General features: G+C 46.0%; 1 protein-coding gene across 14 annotated transcripts in view; it reads left to right on the top strand.

Moving 5' to 3' along the window:
- THRB (thyroid hormone receptor beta) overlaps nt 1–13,385 on the top strand; it is a 401,819-nt gene that overhangs the window by 192,702 nt on the left and 195,732 nt on the right. Inside the window, exon 1 of one of the 14 annotated variants that reach the window (XM_051858876.2) lies at nt 9,621–9,640. The exons of the other annotated variants lie outside the window; for them this stretch is intronic. The gene's annotated coding sequence lies outside the window, so the exon portion shown is untranslated. Of the gene's footprint in view, nt 1–9,620; nt 9,641–13,385 lie in introns of those variants that run through there. 14 annotated transcript variants of the gene reach the window in all.

Raw genomic sequence — 13,385 nt, 5'->3', positions numbered from 1 at the left:
CTTTGATCCATGCACCACTCTTTACAAGATCCTGAAATGCTTTGAGGATAGACTCAGAAACTTTATTTCTGAACTCTCTTATTTAGAGAAATACCTACAACTAGCATTATTGTTATGGGGGTCATTATCTCAATACTAATCCACATTCTTGCCCTACCACCAGAGATACGAATTCAGAGTAGAGGCATAAGTAAGTTGCAGGAGAGAGAGCAGGATTTATTTAAAAGAGAGAGAGTGAATATAATTTCTTTTTTTTTTTTTTTTTTGACAGGCAGAGTGGACAGTGAGAAAGAGAGACAGAGAGAAAGGTCTTCCTTTTCCGTTGGTTCAAACCCCAATGGCCGCTGCAGCCAGCGCGCTGTGGCCGGCGCACCGCGCTGATCCGATGGCAGGAGCCAGGTGCTTCCTCCTGGTCTCCCATGGGGTGCAGGGCCCAAGCACTTGGGCCATCCTCCACTGCACTCCCGGGCCACAGCAGAGAGCTGGCCTGGAAGAGGGGCAACCGGGACAGAATCCGGCGCCCCGACCGGGACTAGAACCCGGAGTGCCAGCGCCACGGGCAGAGGATTAGCCTATTGAGCCGTGGCGCCAGCTAAGAGAGTGAATATAATTTCACACAGAGAGTTTCCCCATCATGAGTGGGCCAGAAAGTTGTCTTTGGAGCAGGGGGAGGCCAGAGAAGGACCCAGAAGTAAGGACCAGAAGCCAAAAGCAAAAGAGGGTGCATTCCCACATGTAACAGCCACTTTTCTGGGGCTGGGGGTAGTGCCCTCATTGGATGAACAAGGTATAGTTTGGTGTGTGTGAGGGTTTCCGGGAGTTCCAAGGCACCTCCAAGTGGTGCTTAGCTTCCACGTGGCCTTCACGGCATCTCCTTCCTGGTTCCGGATGAGACACAGGTGCTTCATGGGAAAGTGGCTGTACCGGAGTGACACATGAAGGATGGAGTGACAATGCAGGGCTGGAGGCAGAAAGTATTAGGAACATCTCTGGCTCAGCTAGTCCTACCTAGTCTTCCTGCTGGTCCTGCCAAGTCATTATGACTTCCAGAGTCTTCTAGCAGAACGTCCCTAAGGAGAATCTGTCCCTATCTATACCAGCTGTCAGTGTGTCTGGTCACAGAAAATTATAGAAATCCAGAGTTGATGGGTTTCTAGAGATGGTCTTCTTTGCCTTTCGAAGCATGGTTTGTGGCCCAGGAGCAAAGGCCCCAACAAGGAGCCTGCTGAGAACCCAGACTCATGGGGCCCACGCCAGCTTAGAGTCGGCATCGGAGTTCCGACAAGATCCCCGGGGGACTCATGCCCAATGGAACTGTAGAAGCCTGAGTCTGTGTGCTGTGCTCTTGCACCTCCACCATGGCTGCCGGCCATGGGTGTTGTCCTCGCCACCCTAAGAGGGCTCAAAAACAGAGCCGAGCCAAGCCAGCGCAGCTGCTGCCTTGCTCGGCTGGTGGAGCTGCTGTCCTCTTAAAGGGCAGAAGTGCTGCTCCCAGGAAATGCAGAGAGGACGGGGATCCAAAACCCGAGCTTAGGAGCTGTGGTTGCGTGAGGCCTGAGTGTGTCTGAACAAGTCAGCTCATTGAGAAAAATGTGCCACTGAAAGCTCTTCTAAATGATGTCATTTTATGGAAACCCTGGACGTCCAAAGTGGTGCTTTTAAATTTGGGGTAGGAGTAAGGAGTGGCGTGAATGGGAGACAAGTGGGCGTGAGAGTGAGTGTAGAGCCCCTTGGAACATGCAGCATTGCAGCTAAATTCGTCCGTGAGTTCTGTCGGGTACCAACCTGGGACTGCCCCAGTCACCAGCAAGGCAACCATCTTTGTGCTGGGAAAGGGGGCAGGATAGTCGGGAGAGGCCACGGCGCTGAAGGGTGTGACCCTGTCTGTAAAGATGACGTGCAGGAGTGTGTAATAAAGCGAACGTGAGACTACACCCGCATGCTGGTCCGCGACCATCCACACAAGCACCTTTGACCAGAAGCGAGTTTCAGTGGACTGCTCCTAAGAGTGCAGCGTGCTGCTCCCTGGAGCCTGGAGGCTCAGCTCTGAGGCAGTGGGCTTTCAGCTCCAAAGGGAAAGCTGAGGGGACACCAGGCTGCCCCTAGACCTGCAGACCCAGAGAGGAAAGCTGCCTTCCTGGAGCTCCCAGCTCCTCTAAATACTTTGCACCGTGCAGTTACCCTGTGTGGGCCATGAACTGCGGTGGGGAGCCAGGCCTGGCCCAAGGCAAACACAATAAAGTCTTCCTTATTTGGTGGATATAGATTAGGTTACAAAATAAAGAAACTTAACCCATTCACCTATTTTTCCCCAGGAACCTTTAAAAAATTACTATTTTCTATCTGTGTTTGGAAACATGGAAATTAAACTTTGGGTTTGGAAAGACCAAAAAAAGTTTAAATTCCTACTATTGGCTTAATTACTTGGTTTAGTAATTAAGGGGACAAAGTGAAACTTATACCTGTATTATATAGTTTTCTCAGAATCATTATGTTACAAAACTTTATTTTTTCTCCCTATCTATCTCTAGTTTCTAGCTTTATACATATGCTTTAAAATACAGTCATAGCTGTAATTTCTCATGGACTTCTGAAATAATTTTATTTTTCTTGGCTTTAGACCATAACTCAGTACTACTGTCTACCAAATATATAATGCGAGCCACAAGTTCAAGTCATGAATGTAATTTTGCAGTAACCCCACTAAAAAAGAAAAGAACAGGTGAAATTTATTTTGATACTACATTTTCTATAACTCACATGTCCAAAATATCTTCCTAATAAGTAACCAACATAACAAAAATTGTTTACAAGCTATTTTACATTCTCTTTTTCATGCTAAGTCTCTGAAATATGGTGTGTACTGTAGCTTGCTGCCCATCTTACTTTTCACAGCTGCCAATCGAGTGCTGCACAGCAGAGTGGGCCATGGCTACTGTATTGAGCAGCTCAGCCCAGGTTCAAGGGTACCCGTCCCTAGCATTTTGGAGTCAGAGTCCTTTAGGGAACTTCATGACACCTGTGAACTTTCCCCCCAGAAAAGCTCAAGTGCACAATTCTACACAGATGGTCAGGGGATTTATGAAGTCCTAGAAGTCCATCTTGGAGCCCCAGAGGTAAGATCATCCCAATGGGTCAGGTCATCCCAAATTGCCACAATCCCATCACAAGTCTTATATTATTTTAATTTGACCTTTGGATTTACATAAATTGTTTTAAAAATATTTATTTATGCATTTTTGAGAGTCAGAGTTACAGAGAGAGAGGGCGAGACAGAGATCTTCCATCTGCTGGTTTACACTCCAAGAGGTAACAACACTAAGGCTGAGACAGGCTAAGGCCAGGAGCCAGAAGCTTCATCCAGGCCTCCCACTTGGATGGCAGGGGCCCAATCACTTGGGCCATCTTCTGGTGCTTTTCCCAGGCCATTAGTAGGGAGCTAGATCAGAAGTGGAAGTGGGATACAAACTGGCACCCATATAGGATGCCAGCATTGTAGGAAGTGGCCTCACTGCTATGCCACTATGCTGGCCCCCATCAATTATTTTTTTAAGATTTATTTATTTATTTGAAAGTCAGAGTTACACAGAGAGAGAAGGAGAGGCAGAGAGAGAGAGAGATGTCTTCCATCCTCTGGTTCACTCCCCAAGTGGCCACAAAACGGCTGGAGCTGTGCCAATCTGAAGCCAGGAACCAAGAGCTTCTTCCGGGTCTCCTTTGCAAGTGCAGGGTCCCAAGGACTTGGACCATCTTCTACTGCTTTCCCAGGCTGTAACAGAGAGCTGGATGGGAAGTGGAGCAGCTGGGACTCGAATCAGCGCCCATATGGGATGCCGGTACTGCAGGTAGTGGTTTTACCTGCTACGTCACAGCACCGCCCCCCCCCCAATAAATTATTTTAAAGGAGAGTTTATCATTTCCATACATGAAAAATAACTCTAATTTACCAAAAGCAATAGATAACTTAAGAATATTTTACTATTAACTTTTTAAAATTGTCTACCCATAAAAGATTTTCAGACCAAAGTTGGGCCAATAGTTTCTATCTTGCCTTCTTTTACAATAATCTCTGTAATTTTGACATATAAATACAGTTTTGTGAGAAAGGAAAAATAGTATGTGGGGTGAAACAGTCATGAAGGGATTGGAAAATATTTAGAAATACCTGCCTTTCTTGAATCCAGGAATGAAGCTGTTGTAACCTGATATTTAGAGATAATAAATAAAATTGTTCAGCTACAGACCTACCACCCAAACTCATCTTTCATGAAATCTGTATGGTGAGATGGAAACTCAGATATCTAACTGAGAAGGTCACTCACTTTGATGTGGTTCCTGACTTGAAGATTTTCTGTTTTCTTCCACTGATGTTTCTTTCCTATTCTATTTGCCAAAAGATACACTTGAATCACTTCCCTCTTCAGGGAAAAAAGGTAAAAAGAAGAGACCTGGGGCGGTGTTCTGTCATCTTCTTTACCTGTTTCCTTGTTCCATAATCCAATCGGTGAGACCCAAAGACCAAAGAGAAAGGAAACAAGTAGCTGGATGCTTGACCTTCCTGTAGGTCTCACCTCAAGGCCAGGATTGCAGACTCAAATGCCAGCAAAGGCTGGACAGGTAACTTGGATGGATTTTTCCAAAGACTGGGGCCGGCGCTGTGGTACAGGGGGTTAACACCCTGGCCTGAAGCGCTGGCATCCCATATGGGCGCCGGTTTGAGACCCGGCTGCTCCACTTCTGATCCAGCTCTCTGCTATGGCCTGGGAAAGCAGTGGAAGATGGCCCAAGTCCTTGGGACCCTGCACCCACGTGGGAGACCCAGAGGAAGCTCCTGGCTCCTGGCTTCGGATTGGCAGAGCTCCAGCCGTTGCTGCCATCTGGGAAATGAACCATCGGATGGAAGACCTCTCTCTCTCTTTCTCTCTCTCTGCCTCTCCTTTCTCTGGGTAACTCTGACTTTAAAAAAGATTTATTTATTTATTTGAAAGTCAGAGCTATAGAGAGAGAGAGAAACAGAGAGAAAGATCCTCCACCTGCTGGGTCACTCCCCAAGATGGCCACAGTAGATGAGCCAGGCTGAGGGATAAACTAGCCCTTTGATGTTTGCACACATTGAGTTTATTGTAATGCTGTATTCCACTAGCCTACCAGGTCAACTGAGTTATTTGTCATGTTTTGTTCACTGATGGTCTCTTTTCCCCTGAACCAAAAGGGGTGTGTATGATCCATTCTCTAAGTTATGGGTTGTTTTGTCCCTTGCACTTACATGGACTTCTGGTGATCGATGGATCTATCTACCTATGTACCTATCTAATAAACACTGTTTAGTGAAGTGTGACATGCATATGAGAGTGTTCAAAGCTCAATGAGTTCTTATAGAGGTCTGTACCCACATAATGAACTCTCAGTAAAAGATGTAAGCCAATTCCAGTATCCATAAGGTTCCTTCCCGCCCTCCCTGTCAGGACCTACCCTTAACCCCTGGAGGTGCCTCTACTCTGACTTTCCACCTGTTCTTGAACTTCTTATATAGTTCTTACATCATACAAACTCTCATGTTTGACATGTTTTCTCAGTATAATGTCTGTGAGATTCATACTTCTTGTTGCATATCAATACTTTGTTCTTTTTTATTGCTGTGTAGTTATTAATCATATGATACATCACTACTGGTCACTCAGTCTCCTGTTGTTTCTAATTTGGGGCAGTTTTTCTGATGTATTCCCCCTATTTGTCTCCCTGGGTATAGAATTGCTAGGCCATAGGGTAGAGATACTCTTAAATTTATTAGAATCTGTCAAATAGTTTTCCAAGGCAGTTGTACAAATTGCCATTGCCACTAACAGTGTATGAGAATTCCAGTTGCTCCGTATTCTTCCCAGCATTTGGGAAGGCCAGTTTGTCCAGTCATTCTGATGGATGTGTAGTGTTTTCCCATTGTGACCACAGTGTGCATCATCACCTCAAATAAGTGAGACATCGATATTGTTGAAGTTCATGAAGCTTTCAAATTCTTGGCTCAAATGTGACACACGCAATAGTTACTAACCCTGTGAAGGAATTCTAACTATTTCCCTCCTTGAGAGACGTGCTGCCTAGTTGTACCATCATTCCAGCTTTGTCTGATGTGGAAATTCCTGAGCCACACCCATCCTGTGATATCTCTGGGGTGTGGCGCTGACATACAGTGCACAAGGGACAGCCCCTCACAAATAAATTTTCCACTGCAGACATAGGACAGCCTGGCTGTTTAGTAAAAGCCAGCAAGCATCTATTGAACCCCTACTTTGTTTCATGCACCGTTCTAGTCATTGAGGAAGCAGCAGGGAATTAGACATAATTCCCCTCTCAAAAGTCTCATAGTCTAGAAAGGAGACAAAGTGCTTGCACAGCTGTCGTGCAGTGTGATAAGGGCTTTGAGAAATCCACGTGCTCAGTGGGCTTTGAGGGCCTTGGAATGAGCAAGGAACAGTGGGAACCCAAATGAGTGTTTCAGCAGGGAGAGGGCGGGGAGGCATGGTAGCTGCCGGTGCAGTGGCAGGGGGCAAGCCTCTGTGTGGGTGTCTCCATTGTCGTTGGGACAGCTAGAGCATAGAGCAGGAGGCACTCACGAGAGATGTGGCCAGGTGCAGGCAGGCACCACTGGGAAGGATTTACTGAGGTGAAACCACAGTTCACAGACATTCAGCCCAGAGAATCTCCTTTTTGGCTTACCTGCAAGAAAATGAATCAAGACTTCCTTTTGGCTGTTGTCTGAATACTTTTAACTTCTCATTGTTGAGGTTGTTGTTGATGTTAGACTTCTAGCTTCTCTTGTGGATAAAAACACATTTTCTAGTAAACAGCTTAAACCAATATATTTTCCTAAGTATAGCAGCCTAAGAATCATAGTTTCAGATGGCAGTCATTTGGAACACAGGTTAAGATCACTAGGAATACCCATATCCCATATGACAGTGCCTGAGTTAGAGTCCTACCTCCTCTCCCAATTCCAGCTTCCTTATGCACACCCTGGGAGGCAGTAGGTAATGGCTCAAGTACTGGGTCCCTGACACTCATGTAGGAAACTTAGACTGAGTTCCAGGCTCCTGAATTTGGCCTGACCCATCCCTGGATGTTGTAGGCATTTGGGGAGTAAACCAACAAATGGAAAATATATTTCTCATTTTATATATCTGACTATCTATCTATCTTTCTCTGTCTCTCAAATAAATAATAGAAAAGAACTGTGGCGTTATAACTAGGTTTCTTCTTGTCTGCTTTCCAGACCCAACACTCCAGCCTGTTCTGTAACCTTGGGTGTGGCAAAAACCCACTGCTAGCTTTCTTGTGGAATGGAATTTTATTCATGGTATCGGCATCTGTCCTTTTGATTGGAGGAGGAAGGCAGACATGTATTCCTAATAAAATCTACTCATCTAAATCACACCAGCCCCGATGGTGTCTGGAACCATCTCCCTCAAGCACAACTGGGATAGCCGTAGACTAGCAGAATCAGCTCCACTCTCTCAAACAAACACGCAGGCAGCCTGGATCGCTTTCCATTACCTGGGCTGCATTCTAATTACATGACACAGAGCAACTCGTTTGATTCTCACGGTCACCCTAGGGCTGGACGATATCATTATTTCCATTTTGCAGATGGAAACGCTGAGGCACCGAGAGGTTAAGTAACTTGGTGAAGTCACAGGTGGAATTTGAAGCCACACATTCACACTTGTAAACACTGCCCCATGATGCGTTCTTCACACTTGTAAGACATCCAGCAGAAACTCAAAGAAACAGAGTTCATTCAGCAAACACTTCTTGAGCAACTGCCTGGTGGGTGAGTCAGCAACACCTTTGGCCCAGGAACTCTCCACCTACTTGGGGAGACAGATGGGAGTAACCATTTGCAATGCAAGGCTGTCTGGAAGGTAACTGACTTTGCCTGAGGAAGGCAGGGGAGGGCTTGGGCCTGGAAGGCAGGCTGGATCTGCCATGCGCAGGATTGAATACAGGCAGCACTTGCCAGGGCTGTGATGAGCCGAGGCTTGTTTGGGAGGTGTGTGGGGTGCTTGCGGGTGGAAGGCGTTTGGGGTGTGCAGTATAGAGTGAAGGCAGGGACGGGACTGGTGGGAGGGTGGCACTTGGCCGTCGGGGTTGGATTGGAGTCTTGTGTGCGTGCCAAGGAGTAGGACTTTATCTTGTACCCAGTGGGAAGCCAGTGAAGGTTGTTAGGCCAAGGGGAGAGGCGTTAAACCACCTTCGGGAAGGTCTTGGCCTGGATGACAAGGCAATGATCCAGGAGAGGGTGAAAATTAGCAGCACGGGGTATTTGGGCTCTGGGAGCATCAGGTGGGTTGACTGTAAAATTTGGTGCCGGGCTGATCGCAGGTGTAGAGGATATAAGTTACGTGAGGGAGGCAGATGAGAGCAAAAGGGAGAGGAGGAGAAAGAGAGGGGGACAGAGAGACCCATGCATATCAAACAATACAAGGAAGGGAGGAAAGAACGGAAGAGAGCAGGAAAAGACAAGATGAAGGCAAGAGAGGATGGGAAGACAAGAGAGAAGAAAGCACACCTGTACCTTAAAAATCCCCAGCGAAATATTACTGGTGCTATCTAAGAGACAGAATTTTTGCAGCATTTGCTCAGCCAGATTTTTGTTTTGGTAATCCACTAGCAGTTATTTTCATGGCTCCGTAATAGCCCGTGGAGATTGCTTCTATCTGAAGATAATTTGTCAGGTTTATGTAAGACTTCATTTCGGGGGCATTGCCTTGGCATGCAGACAGCTTCCAGGCCTTCCACGCCCGCAGAGACATGTTCCCCAAAGACTGCAGTGAGCAAATTGGATTCTCTCCTAGGCACCCTCACAGCAGACAAGTTCTGCTACATGGGCATTCTCAGAATAATCATTTTTCTCAAAAGGCAGACACAAACACAGGCATGTCTCATTCATCCCCACAATTGTGAGCCCCAAGTCTTGGTGGTTTCCAACCCATGGCAACTTCAAATACATTGAGATTAAAAAAAAAAAATCTTATGTCAAGCCATCCTGTTGCTGCCCTCTCTGCTGGTTATAAGCAGCATAATTAGCGAATTATTTCTCTCTGCAATTCTTATTGTGGTCGGGAGGGGTGGACATGAATTGGAGTCAGGAGGGGCGTAGAAGTTCTAATCATCAGAGGGCCTGTGGACATGGATAAGGTAGCATGTCAGGTGTTAGCTGTCAAGGCAGCCTCCGAAGCTGGAGGAGTCTCATTTCACTCCGGGTTTAGGTTACCACGAGTTTCACTCATCTTCCTGCTGCAGGATTGGCTTCTGGTCGCCAGCCGGGAGGCATGGTGAGGAGCCCCCAGTGAGACTGGACAGCCTGATGTGGTGAGCTGTTTGTCTGGGGGGTGCATTATGTGGCAAAATCCATACACACGCATGACGCCAGACCAGCGTCAGCCAAGACAGGCATCCCAGATGCATCTCAACAGCGTATAATTGGACAGCTCAGCCGCTGAAGTGCAGGACATGGCTTTGGGTTGCGAGCAGTGTGTTGAATTTAGGAAGCCTTCACTCCATCTGATTTGAAAGCAGAGCAACGGAAGCTCGTGCTGAGGGTGTGGAAATGTCAGCAGCTCCCGAAAGCGCGGAGGACAGCAGGGTAAGTGTCGAACCACCTCTGCGATGCTCTCTGGGTCACAAGCAGTGGGTGGGTCAGGATCCGTCCATATCCCAGGCATGGGTTTCCAATGATCAGCTTCTCTTAAAGTTCCAATATTACCCTTGCTAAGGGCAAGATTACACAAACGTGTCCAGTAATTTTCATATGTCTTGACTCGGAATTTAAAGGGAAAGGAAATATAACTCCTGGATCTGAACCATTTTTGCTGGGGGATGGGAGAGAAACAAGGATAACAAAAAGACATAGATTCTATGGCTGGGGTTTCTGAACTTTGAGCTCTTTGAGGACTGTTAAAATGAAAATCACTTACCTTTCTCTTTTGAAATAAGATGTTGAACGAATACATGAATGTGAAGTTGTCATCTGTCCCTAGTGCCATATGTTGAAAGTCATTCAGTTCCCTAAGGGAACTGGAAATGTCCCCAAGAACGATTCTACAGCAGCTGAGGCTGGGGACGGCAGTGTTGCAGACAGGGAAGAACACTGAAAGTGTTCGACCTGCGGATGAAGACAGTGCAGGTGGGAATAACGCTCTTCTCCGCTGGAGCAGGCCTGGGGGAGAAGTGAGGAGAACACTTGTCTTGTGTTTCCCTAGGGAGAAGGGTTTGGTTCTGGGGGAGTGGGGCTAACAGGCCCCTTTGAAAACCTGATATTTAGAAAACAACACAGGCCTACTCCTGACAACACGCATTTGTTATCAGCAGTTTGGTACGTACTACAGGGATTGCATGCAACCCTGTGAAGTCCATGTCAAGAACTCTTGCTCTAGATGCTTGGGCTGAGAGTGAATGGAAACTTACGCATTTGGCTTGATTTAAGGAAGGATTCCCAAACCACCTGGGAAGTGCTACAGTGGACTGGAGTTTCCCTAGGGATCCGCTCCCAGTCACTAGAAGCTGAGTGAATGGTTTGTGTAGAGGAGAGAGCCCAAAGCTGGGACTCAGCACGATCTGGATGGAGTTGGTTCTAGCTGTGTGCACACAGAAATTATTTAATCACACTCAGCGTCCACGCACTGTGAAATGGAGGCAAATTCTGTTATACTTACCCCAGCACCAGAGTGGATTATGAACAGAAATAAACTTTTCTAAGTAATTCTCTAAGGTTGTACATTGATAGGAAGAATAAGGAAAAGTTTAATTCCTGCTTCAGCATAAGGTCTTTACTGTTACGAATATTATACACAGCACTGCAGCTCTATGTGGGAAGGTACAGTAAATGTCTAACTCCAAATAGGCATCAGATTTATATTTTTTGAAAACTTTTAAAATGAATGAAAGGTGATATTATGATATCTGGAAGGTGTTTTTTTAAAGCATTTTAACCAAAATGTGAATGAACATTGTAGAAAATGAAATATACTTGAAATAATTCCGAGTGTTTTCAATGAGGAGAAACTTACTCTCAATTTCTATTTAATAGAAAAGGAAATGAGGCTGCACTTTAAGGTAATACTTAATCATGGGAAAGAGAAGTAACTTCATATCAAGTGAAAGAGGTAATACTAAGTAATAACAGAGTACATAATAGAAGTTGAATGCCTGTCTTTAAGAGTCTAGAGAAAAACAGAATTTCCAACGGCTTTTGGTAATGGGCTTTTTGAGCTGTCCAATTGGGATAAGATCTGTAGGATGTGAACAGTTAGCAGGTGGTAGAATATTCTTAGCAGCTTTCAGAGTATTTGCTGCCTGGTGAATGGTAGTTAATTCACCAGGCAGCAAAATTATATGCAGCTCCTACTACGTCCAAGGCTCCGTCCCAGGTATTGCTGGGTTTAGGGGGCGTCCCTCACTTCCTCCTCACCTTCAAGAAACATAAGCCAGGCTGGGGAGTTTAGCACACACTTCTGAAGAGACAGGTGATGCAGGCAGTGGTTTTCCACCCCAGGTATTGAGAGGAGAGAGAGAGAGAGAGAGAGAGAGAGAGAGAGAGAGAGAGAGTTGGAGGTTGGAGATGATGACAGCATTTACGGAGGAGGTGAGACCTGTCCTGGGCAGGAGTCGCCGAAAATGGCAGGTCATGTGTCCAGGTGTTTCATCTAAAAACCTAGAAATCACCCTTCTTTCCTCTTTCCCTCACCTCCTGAGCCAAACTCTCAGCTACACAGTCTACTCCAACGTATTTCTTCAGTCTGCACATCCCCACTGCCGCCATTTTTGTCTTCCTGGATCAAGCCGCCCTCACTCCTTTGAAATGTTTGGTCCCGTGGTCTATTAACCAGTCACTGTCCTTCCACTTTTGGCACATCTTCCAATCCATCTGCCACAAAGTAGCCAGAGAGATGAACTCACTGCCTTTATTTAAACTCTTCAAAGGTTTTTGATCAGCTGAAAATACGATCTTTAGCTCCTCCCCATGGCCTACCAGACCCTGCCTGTTGTGGCCAGCCCCACTGATCTCACCCTTCCTCCTCTCCACTTGCTCCCATGGCTGAGCCACTCTGGTTTTCCTGTGGTTCTGTGATCTACTCAGATGCACAATAGAGAACAAAGGGTGTGCAAAGATCAAAGGCTATAGAAAGAGATCAGGTCTCCAAATGAGCAACAAGGCTTGGTTCTAGAATGATTCTGCCACGCAAATGTGGGCCAGTTGGTAGAAAATGCAGGAAGCAGCATTTGCTTTCAGGGACCCCTGGGAAGGGTCCTTTGGTATCTCAAAATTTATCTCTCCACCAGTTTCATTAAATTCTTTTTCCAGGGCTATACCAAGATATACCATCAACACTTACTGTGTCGGGTATGGTGCTAGGTACAGGAGCTATGAGGATTTATAAAAAAGAGACACAGGAATCCTATCTTCTTGGCATTTTTCAAACAAATGGAAGAACCTGACAATTAGAACAGAAGATAATTGCAATGAGGATTTTTACAAAGTACCACAAGAACAAGTGGGTAGGGCATCTAATCCCGACTTTTCAACGGAAGTGCCATTCTTGTTGAAATCTCAAATAGAATTAGGGAAAGGGGAAAGGGGGGGGGCAAGTGCAGTCATTCCTCTGGATTTATGTGGGGCAGAGTTGGTTCCCAGGACCCCATGAGGAAATATCAAAACCCACAAATGCTCAAGTCCCTTATCTAAAATGGTACAGGAGGGACAGAGGTTGAGAGGCCGCTTGGAATGACTGTATCCCATACCCAGAGTGCCTGTGTTCAAGTTCCACTCTGCTCCTGCCCCCAGTGTCCTGCAAATATGTATCCTTGGAGGCAGCGGTGATGGCTTAAGAAGTTGAGACTCTGCTACCAACACTGGAGACCCAGACTGAGTTCTGGGCTCCTTGCTTAGATTCCACCCCTACCCACCCACCCACCCAGACCTCAAGGACTTTTAGGGAGTGAATCAGCAGAAGGAAAATCTCTCTGTCTCTACCTCTCTGCCTTTCTTTTTTGTTGTTGTTTTTTTTCTGCCTCTCAAATAAACAAAATACATACATCAATAAGGAAAATGATATGGTAGTTGGGTGTATCCCATGCACATCCTCCTAGTATGACTCAAATCATCTCCAGACTACTTACAATACCTAATACAGCATAAGCACTGTGTAAATAATTGTTGTACTGCATTGTTTATGGAATAATGACCCCCCCCAAAAGTCTGTGTCTGTTCATTACAGATGCAATTTTTGTTCTCAATATTTCTGATCTGCAGATGGTTGAATTTGTAGGAGCAGAACACACAGCTATGCAGGACCAAGTATCTTCAGGTGTTCTTGGCAAGGGAAACAGCA

The sequence above is a fragment of the Oryctolagus cuniculus genome, chromosome 4, assembly GCF_964237555.1.
Source record: "Oryctolagus cuniculus chromosome 4, mOryCun1.1, whole genome shotgun sequence".
Lineage (NCBI taxonomy): Eukaryota > Metazoa > Chordata > Mammalia > Lagomorpha > Leporidae > Oryctolagus > Oryctolagus cuniculus.
Note: the sequence above shows the minus strand (reverse complement) of the source record. Positions and strands in the feature narration are given on the sequence as shown.